The following is a 27,717-nucleotide window of genomic DNA, read 5'->3' as shown; positions in this document are numbered from 1 at the left end:
ACAGTCAAAAGTCTTTAATCCGGACTCGTCGGGACTTCGGCGATTCCGAATTATCGATTTTTACGGATTATAGATCATCAGTTTAAATCTGGTAAGATGGCATGCAGAAATCATAAAATGAAAAATATGAAACCGTAATTTATGAAATAAAGAGCAATTATGATCTAAAGGGTATCAAAATTTACAAAAAAAAAAAAAAAAAGCTTAATATTTATTTGTTTACTTTATTAAACATTTCTTTCAACGCGCGCATGCGTAAAGCATACATTACGCATAGTCGAAAGTAGAAAATTGCAACCAAAAAACTATTTGATTTGTATTCGTGATATTTATAATGACGAGGAATTTGATTTAAATCATATCAAAGACTGAGTACATCGAGATGAAATCTACATTATAAGCCGAATAAAATAAAAACATCTGCCCTGAAGATAAGGATAGTGCTGACAGATCAACTTACAGTTCATTGCGCACCGTCTGTTTATCAATTGCGTTGCCGTACGCACAACACATGCGCAGAAAGTTTGTAGCTTTGAGGTCCGGATTATAGATCATTCCGGATTAACGACTTTTGACTGTATTAACATTAAAAAAATCTATATACATTTATTAGTGTACGAGGATTGATCCTGAAATATTATAAGGTCACTTTCAAAGAAATGATAGAAACATTTCACTCGGGGAAGGGACATTCTCTCTGGCTGCCCGTGTTCCATCCCAGCTTCTGTAACATAAGTTTCATAGTAGAATTTTAAAATTCTAGGAAAGAAACTTACGAAGAAATTATTGAGCATACCTGGTTCTATGATTTAGCCATTCTTACAGACATAATAACTAAAGTCTTTGAATTAACCCGTTCACGATGGGCAATTTAATATGCTAAGCCTAACTCAAAAAAAAAAAAAAAAAAAAAAGGATAAATGAAATTCGTCTTCTAATTTTAGTTACATTATGAGAAGAGCATTCAGGTAGTCATCAGAATTAATTCTAAACCTTTATTATTATATTTTCCTTAAAGATTTTATAAAATACTCCTTCTAAAATAATATAATTTTGCCCTTTTCCCACAAATAAATATACATGGAAAAATATCCAAACAATCGCAAATTTTATTTAACACAACACACAATTAAAAAATATTAAAACCATGTTTCATAAAAATTCAATGAGCAAACAACGAAAAGTAAGCAATGTTTCAAAATGAGACAGTGTATGATATTCTTTGAAACATAGGTGTACACAAAGTCCAACCTTGCATTAGTCACAGGAATATAATATCTGCTGATATTTTACTCAGCAAATTTGACTCATTTAGCATTTGTATGTTATACGGTCAGATAGAGCTTTCATATCGCCATTAAAAAAAACTTTCACTAAGCGATACAAAATATTCCTCTCAATGCCGGAAAGCTCAAAGAGTAATAAAAATGTCTTGAAAAAAATTGAACATCTACTTCACTATAACCGATAATAAAAATAAGACAAATTAATAAATTAAATTAAAAGTATTCCAGAGCATCCAGAACATATTCATGTAGAAATCATCGACGACCAATGCTGACTTAGAATACCTAGGGAGGTGACGTCATCCCAGCTTAGCACAGTGCGGAGCAGTCGAGACCAATGCGAGATAGCGTCCAGACGGGGGGGGACGAGCGGAGGCAATCAGATGGCTTGTAAATTCTCCAAGAGTTGGTGGAAACAGACGGTTTCCTTTGATGTTTAAGTTCCATGTAGCCAAGCTGATCATATTATATAAAATAGCTGTGGATGTTGCGTGTGTATAGGACTGAAATGTTCATCATTACATGAATCCTGTGGACTGAGTTTAACTATCATGAGATCACCTGCAATATTAATTTTTACTTGACTTACCTTTATTACTTTTATATATTTCTTATTAGTAAAATAAAGCTTTTAATAATGCAATATTCGTGCTCTCCTCATGTTTTGAAAATAAATTCTACATTCATTTGTTTATATAAAATGACCCATTACATTACTCAACAGTTAGTGATTGTGTATATTCTACACATTTAGTTTAGATTGCTTTCGTTTGCCATTAAAAAAAGATATACAGTGGATGGACAAAAATATGGAAACACCTTGTGAAATGCATGTTTGAAAAGAAAGATTGATTTTAATGAAATATGTAGGTGGCGCTGGCGTTTTTGACTACTGACGCCACCTATACAACTTAGTAAATGTGCTAAACAGTTCGGTTGTTGTCGAAGTACTGTTATGTGAGGTTGTCATTGCATTATGTCAGAGTTAACAGACTTCGAACGTGGGCAAATTGTTGGAGCACGTATGGTAGGTGCTTCCGTAAGCAAGGTAGCCGAGGTGTTTAGTGTTTCAAGAGGTACTGTATCGAAGATTTATTCCGCATATTTGAAAAGCTGAAAAACATCATCTGCTAAATCACAGCGCAGACGAAAGTGTGTCCTGAGTGATCATGACAGACGATCATTAAGGGCAATTGTGACGAAAAATAAGAAGACCACAGCTGCAAAAGTTACTGCTGAAATGAATGTTGTGTTACTGAACCCTGTGATACCAAAACAATTAGAAGGGAGCTTCATAAACAGGGAATTGCTGGCCGTGCTGCAATTGAGAAGCCACTCATCGGTGATGCTAATGCCCGTAACATGAAAAGGTGGTGTTTAAGTCATTAAGCCTGGACTATAGAGCAGTGGAAGCGAGTAATATGGTCTGACGAGTTTTCTTTCACATTGTTTCCCACTTCTGGCCGAGTTTACGTTTGAAGAACGCCATCTCAAGCCTATAATACAGACTGCTTGTTGCCAAGAGTGAAACATGGCAGGGTTCTGTTATGGTTTGGGCAGTCATATCGTGGTTCTCTGCTAGCCCCATGATAACTGTGTCAGGGCACATGACTGCCAAGACATATGTGAACATTTTGGCCGATTAAGTTCATTCCATGGTACAAACTTTGTTTCCCGATGGTGATGGTGTCTTCCAAGACGACAAAGCCCCTGTTCACACAGCTCACATTGTCCAGGACTGGATTTCTGAGCACGAGGATGAGTTGTCCCATCTGCCCTGGCCACCACAGTCACCAGACCTGAATATTATCAAACCTTTGTGGTCTACATTGGAACGGAAAGTGCGTTCTCGTTATCCACCGCCGACATCGTTATCTGAACTTGCGACCGTTTTGCAGGAAGAATGGTATAATATTCCCTTGGCAAACATACAGGAACTGTATTTATCCATTCCGAGAAGACTGCAAGCTGTTTTTGATGCCAACGAGTTTCCTACACCATATTAAGCAAAGAAACATGTTTTCTTAAAGGTGTTTCCATATTTTTTTCCAACCCCTGTATGTTTCGCTGAGGATTAAAAATATTCATCACAAAGCACCAAAAATGTAAGAGTAATAAAATAAATAAAAACAAGGGAGGAAAAATATCAGAGTAATAATAATAAAAAAATACTCTAATGATAGAACCTCTACCTCACTATATCCCAAAAATAAAAATGGTACCTCAATGCAGGGAGAGCCCGTTTAAGAGACATTACATTGCTCAACACCCAACCACAAATCTCACTCGCATTCGGAAACAAAATACCAAAAATAAAAATCATTGCATAGGAATGAAGGTAACCATACTTAACTTTCCATATATTTCCCCATAACAGGCATACAGCTACATCTAGCGGCTAAAATGTCAAATGTGGTACACCCGGTCGATACAGTGAATTAAATGGCGATTCAAATATAACATACCCGGCATTGAGGTAATGTTTGCTGCTGATGCACATATGATCACACGCCTGTACTGAACGGGGTAAAGGGTATTATAAACTCATTTTAAAACAAAATTAATTTTGTGAAAATATTACACAAATTGAAGGAATATACATTTTTACTATAATGTAATCTACGATTTGTCACTTTGAAAATGTGGAGAACTAAAGCGCGAATAAAAGAAAACTACAACACACATTTGGAAAATCTCATCGAGCTTAAATTAGTTTCTCAATTAGATGTTTTGAGTGTGTTTAAAATTAAGCCAAATAACTTCCTTCACTTCAAACCCATTAGATAAGACTAGTATTTAAGAAAAATGGTAAAAGACTGCAAACATGTTAACAATTCTACTGATCTAGAAATGGAAATTACTGATTTTCACCTTAATTAAGATCAAGAATATCACAAAAAGGCATTTGAATAGTCCTAGATCAGAAAAATCATCGAAATGTTAAACTTTTAAAAAGATAAATTCCTGCTTTCGTTCAGGTATTTATTTTTCATTTTGCTGAATGTTCTGTTAATAATACAAAGAGTATACATTTTCTTTAACATATTATACCACACATTTTTATGCATTGTGTAATGCAATTTTTAAACTTTATAAAATTTTATAAACTTAAAATTGGCTCCCATTAAGTTAAAGTTGTTAATAACTGCACCAAGGGAAGGAATGCAATTTTATTTCTTTGTCTGTATTTGGTTTCATTTTCATATAGAATGAGTTAAAAATAGGTTACCTAGGTAACAAAATTTAAACACACATTTTCAGGAAAAATTACAGAATAACAGATTTTGTTTCCCTGAAGACACAACACCTCGCTATTCCAGCTATGATACAGACTGCATACTGTCATAGAGAAATTCCTTTCTTAAACAGGGAATTCATATACTTTAATCTGTTTTTACACAAGTACTGTTTATGACTAATCCATGGTCCAGGAGTAAAATACTTTATAGTACACCCATCTAAATTTTTATTATTTCCGGTCATGTGTATAGACTGTTTACCTATCACGACTAAACTCCCAATCTGCATTCCAAATAACTCATACAATTCTTCAAGTCATATTTTGTAGTCTATCATTTTTAATATGGCAGGTACTTGCTGAGCGCAGACTTGTAAAGCGTGATTTCGCGTATAGCAGTATTTTAAAAGATCCCATTTTATTTGTCCACTGCTAGAATTCCATCGACTGAAAATGAAGTCCGAAAAATCTTACAAATTTCAAAAGCAATCGATGCCGAAGAATTTTCACATATGGAAGACAGAGAAGTCAAACAATGAATCAGAAAATTACAAAAGAAGAATTGGGGTCTTATAAAACCCTTGATAATAAAAGCGCTCATTATGAAGAAGAGCTTTTAACTGAACATAAGATGAAGAAATTGTTAAATAACACAAAAAGCAATGTCTGATCTTCTAGCGAAGAATTACCCAATTAAAGAAAAAACATGTGCTCTTTACAGCGGCACGCATACAGTTGCATCAATCATTCTTATAAGCAAAAGACATCAGCTTTCTCAAAAAATATTTCTGTCATGCATTTGCCAAGAGAACGGAAAGAAGTCCAAAAGAAACTTTCAGAGTGCTTTGCAAAACAAAGTGGAAAGTTATTCTGCAGAATTTTACTTCGATAATAATAAAACATCTCTGATTTGATTTCAAAACGAATTTTTATTTGTGAAATCAATTTTAAATAGATCTTCGCAAATAGGTTCATAAAACTTCCCAATATGACAAAATAGTTCAGATTAAGGGAATAATTTAATAAAGTATGCTTAAAACAACTAATAAAAAGCACATTTTGAGCAGCCTTAACAGAAGACAATTTGGCCCCACTAACTTTCATTACGATTACTCATTAAATTTTTATTTACATTTCTTTTTTGTTCAACATTTAACTTTCAATGGTTTTAAGAGAAACAGCACTTGACAGACAGACTCTAAATTCGGAAAAAACTGAAACAAAATTGGTTTATACACAGGCAGAGTAATTACACTGACCTGTTGGGAAGAGAAGACCCCGTTGGACAAGGAAAATATTAGGCCAGACAGAGAGGAAAATGCTTACCCTCCTCCTCGTAATGCGAAAGGAGGCCACTTGGGAAAAAATTACACTACAGCAGTAGTTTTGAAACCACTAAGAAGCAACAGAACTCTAACAAATTTCAGACTTCTGATAATTATAGTGTGATTCACAGTTCAACCTCACTTCGAATATTACAATACAATATAAAGAAAGAACCAATTCAGACACTTCAATATGGAATTCAAAACCTAAGAAATTAATGCATAGACGCTACCCTAAACATTAAAACATAATGTGAAGCGTTCACGTAAAATAAATAAGTAGTAAAACTCCAATATAAAGCAACATGTGAAAAGGGACCTACAAATTATAACATTCAAGCATTTCTAGTGAAAATAAAGTTAATATAAAACAAGAATTACCAGCCACAGATGTCTTTTTGCTCTGCACTATTTCTCCATTCTTTTTCTTTCATGATATGTTCTGCAATCCAAGAGTGCACAAAAATGATGACAAATTACACTAGAAGAGGCCAAGGATGGGGGAAGGAATCATTAGATTTTAACTACTTTGAAATTAAAGAATATCTATACACAAAGAGAAATATCTAATATTGTTTCTTAATATATAAAACTTCAAAAGTAGCCTTCTTTGTTTTAAATTCCAGCAATGTGCTACATTGTTACTAAAATCATGATTGCAGTCGATAGGAAAGCAAATGATTTTCCTAATACGACAGAAGTACAGTAAGCGAAAGAGGTTTTTAATGTATGGGTACTACATGAACAATGAAAGAAAAAAAAATTACACAGTTATTACAGATACACAGAATAAAAGGGATAATGATCTTCGAGAAAAGAAAATAATTTTAGCGCTGGTACAAAGATGGCACCGAAAGTCAATAAGAAGGTAATTTTAAATGACAAATAAACAAAATAAACTTTACTGTTAGCTTTGAAGCAGGTGTTATATATAAAACTATCTTAATTCACACACAGAATTAGTGACATAACAGATCAAAAAAGAGTAAGAATCAAACTCGCAATATATTGACATTAAAAGAGCTATACATATATACTTTTATAGCTTTTTTTTTTTTTTTTTTTTTTTTAGAAAGGGCTCAAAAACACCATTCTAAAAACAGATTTCGAAAAACATCTTGGAAAGAAAAGTCATAAACCATAAAATAAATATTTCATTCAGAATTTTAACGCAAGAACCGTTTCTAATTTTAAGTTCTTTACTTAGGTACACTCATCCATGAGAGAGGACAGATTAGTCCAATGTACAAGAAATTATCCTGTAATATTACCACGTCACTTTAATGAAATTATAGCAATATTTCATTCAGGGAAAGAACATATTGTCTAGCTGCCGGGTTCGAGCCCAGCTTTAATACAGCAAGCCAAAACACATCAAATGCCATTGAATGATATACCATTTTGAAATGTTGCAAAAAATTTAAATAAAATTTCGTGAATGAGCTATTGCAATTACCTATATACTAAAATTTTGACCAAAAATTCAACAAAACTAAGATACTCTTTTTTTCTTTCGAAGGAATGAAAGTCATATACTAATGTAGGGATGTTCAACTTATTGTACTATAAAACCTAAACATAGGAATGAAATTTTGTCAGCTATGTGAGATGTTCAATACCGAGAAGTTCCATAAATTGTAGATTAGAATGTACCTCTCAAAACACACGAAAGGTAAAACACAATTCAAATACTTTACTTTTAGTCTTGAAGCAGATGTTCTATATTAAACTGTCTTAGCTCACATACAGAATTAGTAATATAATAGCTCAGAATGTTGTAAGAACCAAACACGCATTATATAAACATTAAAAAAAAAATCTACATACATTTATTAGTGTTACGAGGGTTTATTCTGAAATATTATAATGTCACTTTCAGTGAAATGATAGAAATTTTCACTCAGGGAAGGGACATTCTGTCTGGCTGCCTGGGTTCCATCCCAACTTCTGTTACAAAAGTTTCATAGAAGAATTTTAAAAATCTAGAAACGAAACTTATGAAGAAATTATTGTCCATTATTGGTTCTATGATTTAGTTATTCTTACAGACATAATAACTAAAATCTTAAACTTGGGGGAGGGGAGAACTAAACTAAAGTTTTTGAATTTAAGGGTATTTTAAATTAATTTTAAATCAGAATTAATTTTGTAAAAATATTACATAAATATAAGGAATATACATTTTTACTATAATGCAATATACATTTGGCCACTTTGAAAATCTGGAGAACTAAAGCGTGAAATATAAGAAAACTGAAACAAACATTTGGAAAATCTCATCGAGCTTAAATTAGTTTCCAAATTAGATGTTTTGAGTGTATTTAAAATTAGGCCAACTACAACGTTCACTTCAAACCCATTACATAAGACTAGTATTTAAGAAAAATGGTAAAAGATTGCAAATATGTTAACAATTCTACTGATCTAGAAATAGAAATAATTGGTTTTCATCCTAATTAAGATGAAGAATATCACAAAAAGCCATTTGAATAGTCCTAGATCAGAAAAATCATGAACTCTTAAACTTTTAAAAAGATAAATTCCTGCTTTCGATCTACTGAAAAATGTGAAAGAGGATTTTCAACAACAAACTTGTTAAAATCAATGTTCAGATTAAGAATAACAAACAAACATCCGGACGACTGTATGGATTTAGCAATAACATCGCATGTACCAGAGGGAGAAAAAAAAAACTCTCAGAAGAAATGCAATGTTAAATTTCACATTAAAATATGATTTCCCTGTATTTAATTTTCATCTTGCTGAATTTTTTTGTAAATAATACAAAGAGTATACCTTTTCTTTAAGATATTATACCACACATTTTTATACTTTGTGTAATGCACTTATAACTGAAATATTAAAAGTACAATATAAAATTGCAGCTAGCCAAAATTTTATAAACTTAAAATTGGCTCCCATTAAGTTAAAGTTGTTAATAACTGCACCAAGTGAAGGAATGCAATTTTATTTCTTTGTCTGTATTTGGTTTCATTTTCATATAGAAAGAGTTAAAAATAGGTTACCTAGGTAACAAAATTTAAACACACATTTTCAGGAAAAATTACAGAATAACAGATTTTGTTTCCCTGAAGACACAACACCTCGCTATTCCAGCTATGATACAGACTGCATATTGCATAGAGAAATTCCTTTCTTAAACAGGGAATTCATATACTTTAATCTGTTTTTACACAAGTACTGTTTATGACTAATCCATGGTCCAGGAGTAATATACATTATAGTACACCCATCTAAATTTTTATTATTTCTGGTCATCTATATAGACTGTTTACCTATCACGACTAAACTCCCAATCTGCATTCCACATAACTCATACGATTCTTCAACTCATGTTTCGTAGTCTATCATTTTTAATACCGCCGGTACTTACTGAGCGCAGAATTGTAAAGCGTCATTTCGCGTATAGCAGTACCTTAAAGGATCCCATTTAATTTGTCCACAGCTAGAATTTCATTCATACGTGGTGCTACATTCATCCATCAACACCGGAAAGAATTTATCTGCTACTTTAAACAATTTCCATCGACTGAAAATAAAGTCCCAAAATTCTTACAAATCTCAAAAGGAAACGATGCCAAAGAATTTTCACATATGGAAGACAGAGAATTCAAACAATGAATCAGAAAATTACAAAAGAAGTATTGGGGTCTTATAAAACCCCTTGATAATAAAAGTGCTCATTATGAAGAAGAGCTTTTAACTGAAGATAAGATGAAGGAATTGTTAAATAACAAAAAAGCAATGTTTGATCTAGCGGAGAATGACCCCATTAAGGAAGAAACAGGACACTGGGAAACATGTGCTCTTTACAGCGACACGCATACAGTTGCATCAATCATTCTTATAAGCAAAAGACATCAGCTTTCTCAAAAAATAATTCTGTCATGCATTTGCCAAGACAATGGAATATAAGTCCAAAAGAAACTTTCAGAGTGCTTTGCAAAACAAAGTTGAAAGTTAATCTGCAGAATTTTACTTCGATAATAATAAAACATCTCTGATTTTATTTCAAAACGAATTTTTATTTGTGGTATCAATTTTAAATAGATCTTCGCAAATAGGTTCATAAAACTTCACAATATGCCAAAATAGTTGAGATTAAGGGAAAAATATAATAAAGTATGCTTAAAACAACTAATAAAAACACATTTTGAGCAGCCTTAACAGAAGACAATTTGGCCCCACTAACTTTCTTTATGAGTACTCATTAAATTTTTATTTACATTTCTTTTTTGTTCAACATTTAACTTTCAATGGTTTTAAGAGAAACAGCACTTCATAGAGAGAATCTGAATTCGGAAAAAACTGAAACAAAATTGGTTTATACACAGGCAGTGCAATTACACTGACCTGCTGGGAAGAGAAGACCCCATTAGGCAAGGAAAATATTAGGCGAGACAGAGAGGAAAATGCTTAGCCTCCTCCTCGTAATTGTAATATTTAATAATTTGTAAATGGTAACATTTAATATTTAGTAACTTGTAATTAACAACACTTCGGATACAGATTTGAAAAATAGAACTATGCTGGTATTGCAGTTCTCTGTGATTATACATTCTAAGATTGTAAATAAATAGTTTCTAAAAGCTAAAAGTGTACCCTCATAATTTTATATGGTGTCAGGAGTGTTTTGCTTTCAAAATGGAAAGTTTAAAACCACCAGAGCCGATGAAATTTGATGGAAATCTAGCTTGGAATTGGCAGAGATGGCTGCAATCATTTGAAATATATGAAGTAGCTAGTGAATTACATAATAATGAAGAGAAGGTAAGAGTTAATACTTTTCTTCATGTAATAGGAATTTGTAGTCTTGAAATATATAATACATTTCCTATAGAAGAGGGTAAAGAAATTAAATTAAGTGAAATTAGAACAAAATTTACGGAATATTGTATTCCTAAGAAAAATAGTTTGATCTTTACAATATGGTAACTGGTAGTTTGGCGACATTTTGGAGGCGATAAAGGTTACTACCTGGGACTTTGGTAATAATGTGAGCAGTACTCAGTTCCAATTACGCATTATTTTGTGTGAGGGAAATGAGAGATCATGCGATATGTCATGTGATATTAATGGACGAATTAGGGTTCTTTAATTGGGAAAGGGGGGAAATCGGGAAAAAATCTGGAAATTTTGTATTTGGCTTTATTCTGTGTTGTGTGAAACAGTGTTTGTTAATTTTTGGATCCCATGGCCCTAACTAAAGTGAATTCGAAATGGGTATTTAGGCATTGTGATAAAGAGAAGTTTGCTTTTTATTTGGCGGAGGAAGTATGGAGGAAAAATTCGCAGAAAAAATCTTTCAATAATTTTATTGAATGAATTAGAAAAGTGTATCCGCTACATAATCAAGATTCTGAAGAAGATTAGGTAAGTTAGTATTTTTAATTATTTGAGGATATTATTTTTATGCATTGTTCTAAATGTAAGTTGGAAAGGAATTTGGTATTATTGGGAAAATTGTTATTAGCAATGATTTAGTTTAAAGTAATTAGGATTGTAAGGTAATTTTTATTAATTTAATGTATGTGCTCATTTATATTTTAAGTAGTGTTTTTGAATTTAATTATATTTTAATGAAATGATAGTTATTTTGTGAATTTTATGTTTGTAGGAATTTGGTACACGTTTAAGTTGAAATAAACGTGCATGGAAATAATTTAAATATTTGATACTAAGTATTTGTAATGCTTGCGGTATGAATTCGTTGGTGACGTGTATAATGTAATAGATGATTTAGAGGTAAAAGTTTTTGGATATTTTATTTATTTTATATGTGGAAATGTTCATATTTGTAAAGGGTAAATACTTTTTCGTGATCAGGTAATTTCATATATGTTCTTTTTACTGGGTTTAAAGATTGAGAAAATTGTCATGTATTTTCGTGAAATTTTTCTAATTTATGAGAAAAAAGCAGTGTACATGGATATAGTGAAGAGTGTGCGCAATGCCATTTTTGTGCAATTCTGGGATGTTTTTTTAAGTAAAAATAAGTCGGCGTGTACATGGTTTATGTGTATGTGTTATTTTGAAAAACGCGTAAGGAGTATGGTATTGTGCACTTTTTCCCAATTTTGCAGTGAATATTTGTCATGATTAAGCAGTTTTGTTTGATAAAATTTCTAGCATAAGTGTAATTCGGCTAGTAGATTGTTGGAAGAAGTGTTCAGTAGATAAAAAGAAAAGAAACATGTCTTTACTTCGTGAAGACAAAATGGCGGCGGGGAAAAAAAATAGAGGGTTGCTGTAGGAGAATTGGTTGCCAAATTTTCACCAAAAAATCGCCAAGTTACCATAATGTAAAGATCAACCGAAAAATATTACATATGAAAGACATTTATTCTTTACTAGAAATCAAACCGCGTCAGAAACCATAGATGAATACGTAACTGACCTACGAAATAAAGCTAGAACATGCGAGTTTGCACAATTAACGGATAGTTTAATAAAGGATAAAATTGTTTGTGTTATTAAAGATGATATAGTGACAGCAAGATTGTTACATGAAACAGAATTAACATTAGAAAAAGCTCTTGATATATGCAGATCTGCTGAAATAAGTGCTGTAAACTTAGTGAAAAAGAAACTAAGTAAACATAATAAGAATACTTACAAAGAGGTAAATACCGATAAACAAAAGACAAAAATTTGTTCTAAATGTGGAACATCTCATGAGTATCGAATGTGTCCAGCATATGGAAAAATCTGTCATAAATGCAAAAAGGCAAATCATTTCGCGAGTCAGTGTAAAAGCAATATAATAAAAAATGAAGCAGTCAAGGTAAACAAAAAAGATAGACAAATTAAATTAATAAATCATGACTCTGAGGAAGAGTTAGAATTTTATGTTGGCACATTAAACCTTAATTCAGATAACAAGGAAGAGAAATGGACTGTTGACGTTAATGTAAATAAAAGTAAACTAAATTTGCAGTTAGATACTGGAGCAATGTGCAATGTTATTTCTAAAACCAAAGTGAAATTGCTAGATGTTCCGATACAGAAGTCTGAAATTAAAAGATTAGTTACATTCTCTGGGAATAAAATGGATACTTTAGGAAAAGTAGTACTTAACTGCCAATATGGAAAAAATAATCATGTTGTGGAATTCCAAGTTATTGACAAAGAAGTACCTTCTATATTAGGATTAAAATCATGTTTGCAACTAGGTTTGATTCTAAAAGTAATGTCTGTTTACACTGAAGACTTACTGGAGGAATACAAAGATGTATTTGAAGGCTTAGGTTGTTTGAATAGAGAACATAAAATCCAGTTAAAACAAGATGTAACACCAGTCATTCATCCTCCAAGAAAAATACCCATAGCTATACGTGATAAAGTTAAGAAAGAATTACAAAGAATGGAAAATTTAAATGTTATTGAGAAAGTAAGAGAACCAACTGAATGGGTAAATTCAATGGTCACAGTTGTCAAACCAAACAAAATAAGAATATGTTTAGATCCTAGAGATTTAAATAAAGCTATAAAACGAGAACATTATCCGATGTTAACCATTGACGAAGTTGTCACTAGAATGCCTAATGCAAAAATATTTCCTGTTTTAGATGCTAATAGTGCTTTTTGGCAAATCCAGCTTGACGAAGAAAGTAGTAATTCGTGTACATTCAATACACCTTTTGGCAGATACAAATTTAAAAGATTACCTTTTGGCATATGTTCAGCTCCAGAAATTTGCCAAAGAAAATTAACCCAAATAATAGAAGGTCTAGAAGGCGTTGAATGTATTATACATGATATCTTAATACGGGGATCTAATGAAAAGGAACATGAGCTACGACTTAAAAAAGTACTCCAGAGAGCACGAGAAAATAATTTGAAGTTCAATAAGGCTAAATGTAAAATAAAAGTTAATCGTGTGAATTATATAGGGCACGAGTTAAGTGAAAATGGACTAAAACCTGATTTTTCTAAAGTAGAAGCAATTGTTAAAATGCCAGAACCTACAGATGTGCCTTCGCTACAAAGATTTTTGGGAATGATTAATTATTTAGCCAAATTTATTCCTAACTTAAGTACTATTACTGCACCATTAAGACAGTTACTTGAAAAAAATGTCCTCTGGCACTGGACTGAAAAGCATCAAAAAGCTTTCGAAACACTTAAAGAATTGATTGCAAAAGCACCCGTATTAAAATTCTATGATGTTAATAAGGATGTAACTCTTTCAGTAGGTGCAAGTTCTGAAGGATTAGGTGCTGTTTTACTACAAGAAAACCAACCAATTGCTTATGCTTCCAGAGCTCTAACAAAAAGTCAGAAAAATTATGCTCAGATAGAAAAAGAGCTTTTAGCTATTACTTTTGGATGTTCTAAATTTCATCAATATATATATGGCAAACGTATTACAGTTGAAACTGATCATCGACCATTAGAAAGCATAACTAAGAAACCTCTTTTTAAAGCACCACAGCGATTGCAAAGAATGCTGTTAAATTTACAAAAATATGATCTAGATGTACGATACAAAAAGGGGAAAGACTTATTAATAGCAGACACTTTGAGTAGAGCAAATTTGAATACAACAGAAGATAATGATGAAGATACAGAAATTTGTACACTGATTCCAGCATCTGATGACAAAATTTATGCATTGAAGAAAGAAAGTGAATGTGATGCTACACTACAGTGCTTAAAGAAATATATTCTGAGAGGCTGGCCAGAAAGGAAACATCAGGTAGAACCTCAAGTCAAAGTATTTTGGGACTACAGAGATGAGTTGACAATGGAAAATGACTTATTTTTCAAAGGAGGAAGGGTAATTATTCCTTTATCTATGCAAAAGGAAATGTTAAATTTAATTCATGAGGGTCATTTTGGTATAGAAAAATGTAAGAAAAGAGCTAGAGATGTTTCGTTTTGGCCACTTATGAACAAGCAGATAGAAGATAAAATTTCAAAATGTTCTATATGTAATGAATACCAGAACAAAAACATAAGAGAGCCTATGATACCACATGAAATTCCCAATTTACCTTAGTTGCGACAGATTTATTTGAGATTAACAAAGATGTATATTTATTAATTGTAGATTACTATTCCAACTTTTTTGAAATCTCCAAACTACCGGATACTCGAAGTCACACAGTGATCAGTTACATGAAATCTCATTTTGCAAGATACGGTATACCATTGATAGTGATATCTAATAATGGACCTCAGTTTGCAAGAAAAGAATTTTCAGAATTTGCAAAGAAATACCAATTTAAACATATAACAAGCAGTCCATACCATCCATAGTCAAACGGATTAGCAGAGTGTTCAGTACAAACGGCGAAGAAATTGTTAAAGAAAGCTCAAGCAGATCATGCTGATCCTTATTTAGTTTTGTTAGCTCATAGGAACACTCCAACAAATGAGATGCTAGGATCACCAGCTCAACGACTTATGAGTAGAACAAGAACAATTCTTCTTACATCTGAAGAATTACTTAAACCTCAAGTTGTGAGAAATGTAAAAGAAAAAATCAACCAAGAAAGAACTAAACAGAAGTCATATTATGATCGTCATACAAAAACATTACCATCACTAAATAAAGGAGATTGTGTTTGGATACATCACGATAATCGCTGGAAACCAGCAGTTGTAGAAGAAGTGCATAAGACGCCTACATCATATATACTTAGATCAGGTGGATCAGTATTGAGAAGAAATAGAAAAGATATTAGAGAAAACAGTTCAGCTGTTGACGAGAATATCAGAGGAACAGAACAAGGAGTTAATACACAGAAAACAGATGTAAAAGGATATGATTCGAGATATTCTCAAGGGCAAAGTTTAGAAGATCAACTACCAAACTCTGCTAACTCAGAAACAAGGAACGGTGAGCTAAGAACTAGAAGTGGGAGACTGATTAGAAAGCCGGCCAGGTATTTGGACTGATTTTAGACTGTTAAAACTTTTGAACTCTTTAAAAAAACGGAAGATGTAATATTTAATAATTTGTAAATGGTAACATTTGTAAATGATAACATTTGTAAATGGTACCATTTGTAAATGATAACATTTGTAAATGGTAACATTTACAAATTAGTAGTAGTTTACAAATTAGTAGTATTAGTAACTTGTAATTGGCAACACTTTGGATACAGATTTGAAAAATAGAACTATGCTGGTATTTCAGTTCTCTGTGATTATACATTCTAAGATTGTAAATAAATAGTTTCTAAAAGCTAAAAGTGTACCCTCATAATTTTATAGTAATGCGAAAGGAGGCCACTTGGGAAAAAATTACACTACAGCAGTAATTTTGAAACCACTAAGAAGCAACAGAACTCTAACAAATCTCAGACTTCTGATAATTATAGTGTGATTAACAGTTCAACCTCACTACGAATATTACAATACAATATAAAGAAAGAACCAATTCAGACACTTCAATATGGAATTCAAAACCTAAGAAATTAATGCATAGACGCTACCCTAAACATTAAAACATAATGTGAAGCGTTCACGTAAAATAAATAAGTAGTAAAACTCCAATATAAAGCAACATGTGAAAAGGGACCTACAAATTATAACATTCAAGCATTTCTAGTGAAAATAAAGTTAATATAAAACAAGAATTACCAGCCACAGATGTCTTTTTGCTCTGCACTATTTCTCCATTCTTTTTCTTTCATGATATGTTCTGCAATCCAAGAGTGCACAAAAATGATGACAAATTACACTAGAAGAGGCCAAGGATGGGGGAAGGAATCATTAGATTTTAACTACTTTGAAATTAAAGAATATCTATACACAAAGAGAAATATCTAATATTGTTTCTTAATATATAAAACTTCGAAAGTAGCCTTCTTTGTTTTAAATTCCAGCAATGTGCTACATTGTTACTAAAATCATGATTGCAGTCGATAGGAAAGCAAATGATTTTCCTAATACGACAGAAGTACAGTAAGCGAAAGAGGTTTTTAATGTATGGGTACTACATGAACAATGAAAGAAAAAAAAATTACACAGTTATTACAGATACACAGAATAAAAGGGATAATGATCTTCGAGAAAAGAAAATAATTTTAGCGCTGGTACAAAGATGGCACCGAAAGTCAATAAGAAGGTAATTTTAAATGACAAATAAACAAAATAAACTTTACTGTTAGCTTTGAAGCAGGTGTTATATATAAAACTATCTTAATTCACACACAGAATTAGTGACATAACAGATCAAAAAAGAGTAAGAATCAAACTCGCAATATATTGACATTAAAAGAGCTATACATATATACTTTTATAGCTTTTTTTTTTTTTTTTTTTTTTTAGAAAGGGCTCAAAAACACCATTCTAAAAACAGATTTCGAAAAACATCTTGGAAAGAAAAGTCATAAACCATAAAATAAATATTTCATTCAGAATTTTAACGCAAGAACCGTTTCTAATTTTAAGTTCTTTACTTAGGTACACTCATCCATGAGAGAGGACAGATTAGTCCAATGTACAAGAAATTATCCTGTAATATTACCACGTCACTTTAATGAAATTATAGCAATATTTCATTCAGGGAAAGAACATATTGTCTAGCTGCCGGGTTCGAGCCCAGCTTTAATACAGCAAGCCAAAACACATCAAATGCCATTGAATGATATACCATTTTGAAATGTTGCAAAAAATTTAAATAAAATTTCGTGAATGAGCTATTGCAATTACCTATATACTAAAATTTTGACCAAAAATTCAACAAAACTAAGATACTCTTTTTTTCTTTCGAAGGAATGAAAGTCATATACTAATGTAGGGATGTTCAACTTATTGTACTATAAAACCTAAACATAGGAATGAAATTTTGTCAGCTATGTGAGATGTTCAATACCGAGAAGTTCCATAAATTGTAGATTAGAATGTACCTCTCAAAACACACGAAAGGTAAAACACAATTCAAATACTTTACTTTTAGTCTTGAAGCAGATGTTCTATATTAAACTGTCTTAGCTCACATACAGAATTAGTAATATAATAGCTCAGAATGTTGTAAGAACCAAACACGCATTATATAAACATTAAAAAAAAAATCTACATACATTTATTAGTGTTACGAGGGTTTATTCTGAAATATTATAATGTCACTTTCAGTGAAATGATAGAAATTTTCACTCAGGGAAGGGACATTCTGTCTGGCTGCCTGGGTTCCATCCCAACTTCTGTTACAAAAGTTTCATAGAAGAATTTTAAAAATCTAGAAACGAAACTTATGAAGAAATTATTGTCCATTATTGGTTCTATGATTTAGTCATTCTTACAGACATAATAACTAAAATCTTAAACTTGGGGGAGGGGAGAACTAAACTAAAGTTTTTGAATTTAAGGGTATTTTAAATTAATTTTAAATCAGAATTAATTTTGTAAAAATATTACATAAATATAAGGAATATACATTTTTACTATAATGCAATATACATTTGGCCACTTTGAAAATCTGGAGAACTAAAGCGTGAAATATAAGAAAACTGAAACAAACATTTGGAAAATCTCATCGAGCTTAAATTAGTTTCCAAATTAGATGTTTTGAGTGTATTTAAAATTAGGCCAACTACAACGTTCACTTCAAACCCATTACATAAGACTAGTATTTAAGAAAAATGGTAAAAGATTGCAAATATGTTAACAATTCTACTGATCTAGAAATAGAAATAATTGGTTTTCATCCTAATTAAGATGAAGAATATCACAAAAAGCCATTTGAATAGTCCTAGATCAGAAAAATCATGAACTCTTAAACTTTTAAAAAGATAAATTCCTGCTTTCGATCTACTGAAAAATGTGAAAGAGGATTTTCAACAACAAACTTGTTAAAATCAATGTTCAGATTAAGAATAACAAACAAACATCCGGACGACTGTATGGATTTAGCAATAACATCGCATGTACCAGAGGGAGAAAAAAAAAACTCTCAGAAGAAATGCAATGTTAAATTTCACATTAAAATATGATTTCCCTGTATTTAATTTTCATCTTGCTGAATTTTTTTGTAAATAATACAAAGAGTATACCTTTTCTTTAAGATATTATACCACACATTTTTATACTTTGTGTAATGCACTTATAACTGAAATATTAAAAGTACAATATAAAATTGCAGCTAGCCAAAATTTTATAAACTTAAAATTGGCTCCCATTAAGTTAAAGTTGTTAATAACTGCACCAAGTGAAGGAATGCAATTTTATTTCTTTGTCTGTATTTGGTTTCATTTTCATATAGAAAGAGTTAAAAATAGGTTACCTAGGTAACAAAATTTAAACACACATTTTCAGGAAAAATTACAGAATAACAGATTTTGTTTCCCTGAAGACACAACACCTCGCTATTCCAGCTATGATACAGACTGCATATTGCATAGAGAAATTCCTTTCTTAAACAGGGAATTCATATACTTTAATCTGTTTTTACACAAGTACTGTTTATGACTAATCCATGGTCCAGGAGTAATATACATTATAGTACACCCATCTAAATTTTTATTATTTCTGGTCATCTATATAGACTGTTTACCTATCACGACTAAACTCCCAATCTGCATTCCACATAACTCATACGATTCTTCAACTCATGTTTCGTAGTCTATCATTTTTAATACCGCCGGTACTTACTGAGCGCAGAATTGTAAAGCGTCATTTCGCGTATAGCAGTACCTTAAAGGATCCCATTTAATTTGTCCACAGCTAGAATTTCATTCATACGTGGTGCTACATTCATCCATCAACACCGGAAAGAATTTATCTGCTACTTTAAACAATTTCCATCGACTGAAAATAAAGTCCCAAAATTCTTACAAATCTCAAAAGGAAACGATGCCAAAGAATTTTCACATATGGAAGACAGAGAATTCAAACAATGAATCAGAAAATTACAAAAGAAGTATTGGGGTCTTATAAAACCCCTTGATAATAAAAGTGCTCATTATGAAGAAGAGCTTTTAACTGAAGATAAGATGAAGGAATTGTTAAATAACAAAAAAGCAATGTTTGATCTAGCGGAGAATGACCCCATTAAGGAAGAAACAGGACACTGGGAAACATGTGCTCTTTACAGCGACACGCATACAGTTGCATCAATCATTCTTATAAGCAAAAGACATCAGCTTTCTCAAAAAATAATTCTGTCATGCATTTGCCAAGACAATGGAATATAAGTCCAAAAGAAACTTTCAGAGTGCTTTGCAAAACAAAGTTGAAAGTTAATCTGCAGAATTTTACTTCGATAATAATAAAACATCTCTGATTTTATTTCAAAACGAATTTTTATTTGTGGTATCAATTTTAAATAGATCTTCGCAAATAGGTTCATAAAACTTCACAATATGCCAAAATAGTTGAGATTAAGGGAAAAATATAATAAAGTATGCTTAAAACAACTAATAAAAACACATTTTGAGCAGCCTTAACAGAAGACAATTTGGCCCCACTAACTTTCTTTATGAGTACTCATTAAATTTTTATTTACATTTCTTTTTTGTTCAACATTTAACTTTCAATGGTTTTAAGAGAAACAGCACTTCATAGAGAGAATCTGAATTCGGAAAAAACTGAAACAAAATTGGTTTATACACAGGCAGTGCAATTACACTGACCTGCTGGGAAGAGAAGACCCCATTAGGCAAGGAAAATATTAGGCGAGACAGAGAGGAAAATGCTTAGCCTCCTCCTCGTAATTGTAATATTTAATAATTTGTAAATGGTAACATTTAATATTTAGTAACTTGTAATTAACAACACTTCGGATACAGATTTGAAAAATAGAACTATGCTGGTATTGCAGTTCTCTGTGATTATACATTCTAAGATTGTAAATAAATAGTTTCTAAAAGCTAAAAGTGTACCCTCATAATTTTATATGGTGTCAGGAGTGTTTTGCTTTCAAAATGGAAAGTTTAAAACCACCAGAGCCGATGAAATTTGATGGAAATCTAGCTTGGAATTGGCAGAGATGGCTGCAATCATTTGAAATATATGAAGTAGCTAGTGAATTACATAATAATGAAGAGAAGGTAAGAGTTAATACTTTTCTTCATGTAATAGGAATTTGTAGTCTTGAAATATATAATACATTTCCTATAGAAGAGGGTAAAGAAATTAAATTAAGTGAAATTAGAACAAAATTTACGGAATATTGTATTCCTAAGAAAAATAGTTTGATCTTTACAATATGGTAACTGGTAGTTTGGCGACATTTTGGAGGCGATAAAGGTTACTACCTGGGACTTTGGTAATAATGTGAGCAGTACTCAGTTCCAATTACGCATTATTTTGTGTGAGGGAAATGAGAGATCATGCGATATGTCATGTGATATTAATGGACGAATTAGGGTTCTTTAATTGGGAAAGGGGGGAAATCGGGAAAAAATCTGGAAATTTTGTATTTGGCTTTATTCTGTGTTGTGTGAAACAGTGTTTGTTAATTTTTGGATCCCATGGCCCTAACTAAAGTGAATTCGAAATGGGTATTTAGGCATTGTGATAAAGAGAAGTTTGCTTTTTATTTGGCGGAGGAAGTATGGAGGAAAAATTCGCAGAAAAAATCTTTCAATAATTTTATTGAATGAATTAGAAAAGTGTATCCGCTACATAATCAAGATTCTGAAGAAGATTAGGTAAGTTAGTATTTTTAATTATTTGAGGATATTATTTTTATGCATTGTTCTAAATGTAAGTTGGAAAGGAATTTGGTATTATTGGGAAAATTGTTATTAGCAATGATTTAGTTTAAAGTAATTAGGATTGTAAGGTAATTTTTATTAATTTAATGTATGTGCTCATTTATATTTTAAGTAGTGTTTTTGAATTTAATTATATTTTAATGAAATGATAGTTATTTTGTGAATTTTATGTTTGTAGGAATTTGGTACACGTTTAAGTTGAAATAAACGTGCATGGAAATAATTTAAATATTTGATACTAAGTATTTGTAATGCTTGCGGTATGAATTCGTTGGTGACGTGTATAATGTAATAGATGATTTAGAGGTAAAAGTTTTTGGATATTTTATTTATTTTATATGTGGAAATGTTCATATTTGTAAAGGGTAAATACTTTTTCGTGATCAGGTAATTTCATATATGTTCTTTTTACTGGGTTTAAAGATTGAGAAAATTGTCATGTATTTTCGTGAAATTTTTCTAATTTATGAGAAAAAAGCAGTGTACATGGATATAGTAAAGAGTGTGCGCAATGCCATTTTTGTGCAATTCTGGGATGTTTTTTTAACTAAAAATAAGTCGACGTGTACACGGTTTAGTGATATTTTAATTAAATGATAGTTATTTTGTGAATTTTATGTTTGTAGGAATTTGGTATACGTTTAAGTTGAAATAAACGTGCATGGAAATAATTTAAATATTTGATACTAAGTATTTGTAACGCGTGTGGTATGAATTCGTTGGTGACGTGTATAATGTAATAGATGATTTAGAGGTAAAAGTTTTTGGATATTTCATTTATTTTATATGAGGAAATGTTCATATTTGTAAAGGGTAAATACTTTTTCGCGATCAGGTAATTTCATATATGTTCTTTTTACCGGGTTTAAAGATTGAGAAAATTGTCATGTATTTTCGTGAAATTTTTCTAATTTATGAGAAAAAAGCAGTGTACATGGATATAGTGAAGAGTGTGCGCAATGCCATTTTTGTGCAATTCTGGGATGTTTTTTTAAGTAAAAATAAGTCGGCGTGTACATGGTTTATGTGTATGTGTTATTTTGAAAAACGCGTAAGGAGTATGGTATTGTGCACTTTTTCCCAATTTTGCAGTGAATATTTGTCATGATTAAGCAGTTTTGTTTGATAAAATTTCTAGCATAAGTGTAATTCGGCTAGTAGATTGTTGGAAGAAGTGTTCAGTAGATAAAAAGAAAAGAAACATGTCTTTACTTCGTGAAGACAAAATGGCGGCGGGGAAAAAAAATAGAGGGTTGCTGTAGGAGAATTGGTTGCCAAATTTTCACCAAAAAATCGCCAAGTTACCATAATGTAAAGATCAACCGAAAAATATTACATATGAAAGACATTTATTCTTTACTAGAAATCAAACCGCGTCAGAAACCATAGATGAATACGTAACTGACCTACGAAATAAAGCTAGAACATGCGAGTTTGCACAATTAACGGATAGTTTAATAAAGGATAAAATTGTTTGTGTTATTAAAGATGATATAGTGACAGCAAGATTGTTACATGAAACAGAATTAACATTAGAAAAAGCTCTTGATATATGCAGATCTGCTGAAATAAGTGCTGTAAACTTAGTGAAAAAGAAACTAAGTAAACATAATAAGAATACTTACAAAGAGGTAAATACCGATAAACAAAAGACAAAAATTTGTTCTAAATGTGGAACATCTCATGAGTATCGAATGTGTCCAGCATATGGAAAAATCTGTCATAAATGCAAAAAGGCAAATCATTTCGCGAGTCAGTGTAAAAGCAATATAATAAAAAATGAAGCAGTCAAGGTAAACAAAAAAGATAGACAAATTAAATTAATAAATCATGACTCTGAGGAAGAGTTAGAATTTTATGTTGGCACATTAAACCTTAATTCAGATAACAAGGAAGAGAAATGGACTGTTGACGTTAATGTAAATAAAAGTAAACTAAATTTGCAGTTAGATACTGGAGCAATGTGCAATGTTATTTCTAAAACCAAAGTGAAATTGCTAGATGTTCCGATACAGAAGTCTGAAATTAAAAGATTAGTTACATTCTCTGGGAATAAAATGGATACTTTAGGAAAAGTAGTACTTAACTGCCAATATGGAAAAAATAATCATGTTGTGGAATTCCAAGTTATTGACAAAGAAGTACCTTCTATATTAGGATTAAAATCATGTTTGCAACTAGGTTTGATTCTAAAAGTAATGTCTGTTTACACTGAAGACTTACTGGAGGAATACAAAGATGTATTTGAAGGCTTAGGTTGTTTGAATAGAGAACATAAAATCCAGTTAAAACAAGATGTAACACCAGTCATTCATCCTCCAAGAAAAATACCCATAGCTATACGTGATAAAGTTAAGAAAGAATTACAAAGAATGGAAAATTTAAATGTTATTGAGAAAGTAAGAGAACCAACTGAATGGGTAAATTCAATGGTCACAGTTGTCAAACCAAACAAAATAAGAATATGTTTAGATCCTAGAGATTTAAATAAAGCTATAAAACGAGAACATTATCCGATGTTAACCATTGACGAAGTTGTCACTAGAATGCCTAATGCAAAAATATTTCCTGTTTTAGATGCTAATAGTGCTTTTTGGCAAATCCAGCTTGACGAAGAAAGTAGTAATTCGTGTACATTCAATACACCTTTTGGCAGATACAAATTTAAAAGATTACCTTTTGGCATATGTTCAGCTCCAGAAATTTGCCAAAGAAAATTAACCCAAATAATAGAAGGTCTAGAAGGCGTTGAATGTATTATACATGATATCTTAATACGGGGATCTAATGAAAAGGAACATGAGCTACGACTTAAAAAAGTACTCCAGAGAGCACGAGAAAATAATTTGAAGTTCAATAAGGCTAAATGTAAAATAAAAGTTAATCGTGTGAATTATATAGGGCACGAGTTAAGTGAAAATGGACTAAAACCTGATTTTTCTAAAGTAGAAGCAATTGTTAAAATGCCAGAACCTACAGATGTGCCTTCGCTACAAAGATTTTTGGGAATGATTAATTATTTAGCCAAATTTATTCCTAACTTAAGTACTATTACTGCACCATTAAGACAGTTACTTGAAAAAAATGTCCTCTGGCACTGGACTGAAAAGCATCAAAAAGCTTTCGAAACACTTAAAGAATTGATTGCAAAAGCACCCGTATTAAAATTCTATGATGTTAATAAGGATGTAACTCTTTCAGTAGGTGCAAGTTCTGAAGGATTAGGTGCTGTTTTACTACAAGAAAACCAACCAATTGCTTATGCTTCCAGAGCTCTAACAAAAAGTCAGAAAAATTATGCTCAGATAGAAAAAGAGCTTTTAGCTATTACTTTTGGATGTTCTAAATTTCATCAATATATATATGGCAAACGTATTACAGTTGAAACTGATCATCGACCATTAGAAAGCATAACTAAGAAACCTCTTTTTAAAGCACCACAGCGATTGCAAAGAATGCTGTTAAATTTACAAAAATATGATCTAGATGTACGATACAAAAAGGGGAAAGACTTATTAATAGCAGACACTTTGAGTAGAGCAAATTTGAATACAACAGAAGATAATGATGAAGATACAGAAATTTGTACACTGATTCCAGCATCTGATGACAAAATTTATGCATTGAAGAAAGAAAGTGAATGTGATGCTACACTACAGTGCTTAAAGAAATATATTCTGAGAGGCTGGCCAGAAAGGAAACATCAGGTAGAACCTCAAGTCAAAGTATTTTGGGACTACAGAGATGAGTTGACAATGGAAAATGACTTATTTTTCAAAGGAGGAAGGGTAATTATTCCTTTATCTATGCAAAAGGAAATGTTAAATTTAATTCATGAGGGTCATTTTGGTATAGAAAAATGTAAGAAAAGAGCTAGAGATGTTTCGTTTTGGCCACTTATGAACAAGCAGATAGAAGATAAAATTTCAAAATGTTCTATATGTAATGAATACCAGAACAAAAACATAAGAGAGCCTATGATACCACATGAAATTCCCAATTTACCTTAGTTGCGACAGATTTATTTGAGATTAACAAAGATGTATATTTATTAATTGTAGATTACTATTCCAACTTTTTTGAAATCTCCAAACTACCGGATACTCGAAGTCACACAGTGATCAGTTACATGAAATCTCATTTTGCAAGATACGGTATACCATTGATAGTGATATCTAATAATGGACCTCAGTTTGCAAGAAAAGAATTTTCAGAATTTGCAAAGAAATACCAATTTAAACATATAACAAGCAGTCCATACCATCCATAGTCAAACGGATTAGCAGAGTGTTCAGTACAAACGGCGAAGAAATTGTTAAAGAAAGCTCAAGCAGATCATGCTGATCCTTATTTAGTTTTGTTAGCTCATAGGAACACTCCAACAAATGAGATGCTAGGATCACCAGCTCAACGACTTATGAGTAGAACAAGAACAATTCTTCTTACATCTGAAGAATTACTTAAACCTCAAGTTGTGAGAAATGTAAAAGAAAAAATCAACCAAGAAAGAACTAAACAGAAGTCATATTATGATCGTCATACAAAAACATTACCATCACTAAATAAAGGAGATTGTGTTTGGATACATCACGATAATCGCTGGAAACCAGCAGTTGTAGAAGAAGTGCATAAGACGCCTACATCATATATACTTAGATCAGGTGGATCAGTATTGAGAAGAAATAGAAAAGATATTAGAGAAAACAGTTCAGCTGTTGACGAGAATATCAGAGGAACAGAACAAGGAGTTAATACACAGAAAACAGATGTAAAAGGATATGATTCGAGATATTCTCAAGGGCAAAGTTTAGAAGATCAACTACCAAACTCTGCTAACTCAGAAACAAGGAACGGTGAGCTAAGAACTAGAAGTGGGAGACTGATTAGAAAGCCGGCCAGGTATTTGGACTGATTTTAGACTGTTAAAACTTTTGAACTCTTTAAAAAAACGGAAGATGTAATATTTAATAATTTGTAAATGGTAACATTTGTAAATGATAACATTTGTAAATGGTACCATTTGTAAATGATAACATTTGTAAATGGTAACATTTACAAATTAGTAGTAGTTTACAAATTAGTAGTATTAGTAACTTGTAATTGGCAACACTTTGGATACAGATTTGAAAAATAGAACTATGCTGGTATTTCAGTTCTCTGTGATTATACATTCTAAGATTGTAAATAAATAGTTTCTAAAAGCTAAAAGTGTACCCTCATAATTTTATAGTAATGCGAAAGGAGGCCACTTGGGAAAAAATTACACTACAGCAGTAATTTTGAAACCACTAAGAAGCAACAGAACTCTAACAAATCTCAGACTTCTGATAATTATAGTGTGATTAACAGTTCAACCTCACTACGAATATTACAATACAATATAAAGAAAGAACCAATTCAGACACTTCAATATGGAATTCAAAACCTAAGAAATTAATGCATAGACGCTACCCTAAACATTAAAACAAAATGTGAAGCGTTCACGTAAAATAAATAAGTAGTAAAACTCAGTGACCTACAAATTATAACATTCAAGCATTTCTAGTGAAAATAAAGTTAATATAAAACAAGAATTACCAGCCACAGATGTCTTTTTGCTCTGCACTATTTCTCCGTTCTTTTTCTTTCATGATATCATGTTCTGCAATCCAAGATTGCACAAAAATGATGACAAATTACACTAGAAGAGGCCAAGAGGGGTGATCATGCGATGCGTGCGTTGTTATACACATAGACCTGTTATATACTAGACGGAGCACCGCCATTCAAAACCGGGTGAAAAAGTGGCACAGGAATGAGCTGCAGGAGTTTGGGCATGAAATGGAACTGAATCCAGACTTTGGCGTACTATCGCCATGGCTGGCGATTTTTTCCTCTCTTTTCTCTTAGTTCGAAATGCGAACTTGGAAAGACGTCATTTCGCAGAGGCTGCCGTTGAATTTGCAGAAGAGGTTAGATCGATAAACACCAGCCAAAATTAATAATTTCCCTAAAATTGGACACTCTATTTTAAAATTTAACTTTATTTTAAATTTTAATTTTTAAAATTTAAATAATTTTCATGCTGTAGAATAATATTTTGCAATATGTCCATCGGCGTCCACAAAATTTTAAATAAAATAAAAAAAAAACTGGAGAGAACAAACTAAATAATAAATAATATACTAACAGCAAACTAA

At 31.6% G+C, this 27,717-nt stretch overlaps 1 long non-coding RNA gene across 1 annotated transcript; it reads right to left on the bottom strand.

Annotated features, from left to right (window-relative positions):
- Window positions 1–1,043: 1,043 nt before the first annotated feature.
- LOC146993189 (uncharacterized) lies at window positions 1,044–27,252 on the bottom strand. Its single transcript, XR_015038766.1, has 4 exons — window positions 27,116–27,252; window positions 16,461–16,560; window positions 6,231–6,330; window positions 1,044–1,847 (listed from the first exon to the last, which is right to left on the bottom strand). It is a non-coding gene; the product is annotated as an uncharacterized LOC146993189 (long non-coding RNA).
- Window positions 27,253–27,717: the final 465 nt, after the last annotated feature.

Source organism: Stegodyphus dumicola, chromosome X1, assembly GCF_044657685.1.
Source record: "Stegodyphus dumicola isolate Sdum_Otavi_A_Nest chromosome X1, ASM4465768v1".
Lineage (NCBI taxonomy): Eukaryota > Metazoa > Arthropoda > Arachnida > Araneae > Eresidae > Stegodyphus > Stegodyphus dumicola.
This window is presented reverse-complemented; position numbering and strand designations above follow the sequence as displayed.